This window comes from Rhinopithecus roxellana, chromosome 1, assembly GCF_007565055.1.
Source record: "Rhinopithecus roxellana isolate Shanxi Qingling chromosome 1, ASM756505v1, whole genome shotgun sequence".
NCBI classification, from domain to species: domain Eukaryota; kingdom Metazoa; phylum Chordata; class Mammalia; order Primates; family Cercopithecidae; genus Rhinopithecus; species Rhinopithecus roxellana.
The window spans coordinates 152,937,042-152,940,483 of NC_044549.1; positions in this window are offsets into that span (position 1 = coordinate 152,937,042).

Here is a 3,442-nt window from a genome sequence, read left to right on the forward strand (position 1 = left end):
ACTATACTTACCATCAGTCCAAAACAATGAAACTTCTTTATGAGATGGCCTATTATTTCTTTACTGTGTTATCTTTTCTAGCTTTCAGAACAGAGGCCTCATAACAATTCTATTATCTGCACAGTATTGTACAAGTTTCAAATTGCTTTCACTTGCATTTCCTCATTTGATTCTTACATTCCTGTGGGGGAAAAAAAGACAGAACTGCAGAGCTGGTATTGGCCCTGGACACCAGAACAGACACTCAGATGGCTGGGTTATACTCACTAGCTCATATTATGATGACTGTCAGAATCTTTTTCAACACGTCTGCATGACTGTCTCAAAAAACTTTTATTGGCATAGAACTTATGAAACTACAGATTCCTGAAGAACAAATATCCCATGTCCTAGTGTTCAAATTAAATTGCTATTCTTCAGTGTAGTTGGTTGTAGTGATGGGGAAAAAATACAAAAAACTCATTATACCATTGTTCTTTGCCGTTATTGTAAGGAAAATAATGCCATTATTGTTTTTTAAATTTAGGAATAAAATCTAGAGACTTCAAGATGTAAAGTCTTGTAAGAGTTGCCATAGTTTATGCTTGAAGTTATATCAAATAATGTTCATCATGGATTTTGTGCCTATAATGTGGCAGTCACAGAACCAAAATCACTATATACCTAGTGCCCCTTAAAACTTACACCACCACTCTGAGGTGTCACTATTCCCATTTTATAGTTGAAAAAAAAAATGTTGGATAAAATTTGTAGGAGGCCATTGATTTGGACTAAGTTCTTGTACTAGGCCCAACAGATCAAACCAATATAGAGTCCTTCATGGTAATAAAACCAATTAACTTGGGAGGATACTCATATATTGATAGCTGGATTCTGATTAGTTACAGTAGCTGAGCTTTCCTCAAATGTAGGGGGCCAGCTAATTCAAATAAACTGTAACAATTAAGTTGTCCTTTTTGCCTCACTTCTATTTTCTATCCATAAAAACTGCCTAAACATGTTGCAGATCAGGAGTTCTTAGAACCTTTTGCTTCTGAGGGCTACCTGATTTGTGAATCATTTTTGTTTGTTGAATGCTTTCCTTTTCTCCTCAAATAAACTCAGTTAAATTTAAACTTGTCTAGGTTTTTTTGTTTTTGTTTTTGTTTTTTTTTGTTTTTTTCTTTGTTTTTTTTTGTTTTTTTTTGTTTTTTTTTTTTTTTTTTGCCTTTTAACAAAACTAAGGCTTAAGCAGGTAGAACAACTTGCCCAATGGTTAAGATCAGAGAATCGCAGGCTTTTGGATTTAAACCTAGATTTTTGTGACTTGAAATCCTGAGCTCCTAGATCTCATGATAGTATTTCTTTTCTTTTTTCCTTTCTTTCTTTCTTCTTTCTCTTTCTTCCTTCCCTTCCTTCCTTCCTTCCTTCCTTCCTTCTTTCCTTCCTTCCTCCCTCCCTCCCTCCCTTCCTCTCTCTTTCTTTCTTTCTTTCTTGAGTGTTTTTGCATTTCATTATTTCAGTAGTTTTTGGAGTACAGGTAATTTTTGGTTACATGGGCAAGTATTCTAGTGGTGATTTCTGAGATTTTAGTGTACCCGTTACCTAAGCAGCGTACACTGTATCCAATACGTCATCTTTTGTCCCTCACCTGCCTCCCAATCTCCCCACCTCCCAAGTCCCCAAGATCCATTATATCACTGTTACGCCTTTGTGTCCTCATAGCTTAGCTCCCACTTATAAGTGAGAACATATGGTATTTATTTGGTTTTCTATGCCTGAGCTACTTCACTTAGAATAATGGTTTTCAGCTCCGTCCAAGTTGCTGCAATGACATTATTTTGTTCCTTTTTATAACTGAGTGGTATTCCTTAAAGCATGGTATCCAGACTATCTGCATTAGATTTACCTGGGGTATGTATTAATAAATCGGTTTCCTAGAATCTTCCCCAAGGCTACAAAAAAAAAAAAAAAAAATCTGGAGATAGGGCCCAGCCATCTTTACTTGGAACAAGTTTTCATTTGGATCACTAAGGTGTGAGAACCACTACACTCTGCCACCACCCTCCCTCTCAACCACTTTTACAAGAGCAAGGGAAGGGTGTGGAAAAGCTTTAGGCTTCATTGCATACCAATGGTACCCCCACACGAGGATGATTAAAATCAGTGTTTACTGGGGCTTATAGCCATCACGGGGGATGAACCTGGCTATTTTGATACGCTTGGGTCATGTTTTACGCAGAATTGCAAAATGGAGACTTTTTGCTATCTCCCACTTTTTTGTTTAGAGATAGTGATGATAAGTGAAGACTTAAAATCTCAGAACTTTGTGTAGAAAGGCAGTATATATTTCTAAATAGCACCTCTTCTCCCTGTTTCAAGGTCTCTGCAGGTAAGCTATTACCATTCTTTTTCTCTATTCTTGCCATAATACTTTCTTCAAAAGTGGGATGGGGGAAATAATAAATCTCATGAGCCACTGAGGACTGTTGATTGGAGACATGCCAGGATGAAACTTGCCACTTTGATCTGTCCGGAAGAGTGTGCAATGTAGGAACCATGAATGCTCAAAAACTCCTCTGAAATATGTAAAAGGAGGTGTTTATGTGGAGAATCATGGGAGGATATATTGTCTTCAGGGTTTCAAATTGAGCCCAATATCAGACATGAGGAATCTTCACACTTAAATATCAATATGAGTTTGTACATTAATATTGCTCCCTCCTGCCTGATTCTTGTGTGAATGTCCTGCCTCTCCAGCTAGTCTGCCATACTTCTTTGCAACTACTCCAAGCTCTAGTGTAGTGAAAAATACTTACTTGGTTGCTTTGTTGATGTCGATTATGAAAATCCAATTGCAATTTGGGTAAGCTGTTCTGTAGACAGTCTTGGTTTTCTAAAGTAGAAGAAAAATAAGTTGTTACTCTTCTATTTCTGTGAGATTCTTTTGCAAAATAAACATCACAGTACAATTTAATTTTTCCCATTTTTCAGTTTATCAAAGTGTGATATAAATATATGATTAATCAATCATGAGGGCTGCCCTGTGTAGACAGTATTCACCTCATCCTCATTTTTACTGATGAGAAAATATGACTCCAGAAGTAAAGGTAATTGTACAAAATGATAGAGTTAATGCCAGAGTCAAAACAGTAATTTAAGTCACTCCAAACCAAGGGCATTTTCGTCTTCAAGAAACCTCCGTGGGAAAAACTTCTTCAAAGAAGGATAAAAAGTATAAATTACTATTGTTATTGTCATACACTATTGATATTATTATGCCTCAAGTAGGTTTAGCTTTACTTCTTTCAGAACACTGATGCCTGTTCTAAGGGCTTCATGACAATAAACTGTAAAATATTTCCTGCTTCTGAATGTTTTGAGATTATAAGTGCAAAACTTGCTTGAAGGGCTAGATGTTGTGTTCATTTATTTTCTTTGTGGGTGGTCTGCTGTGATTCCC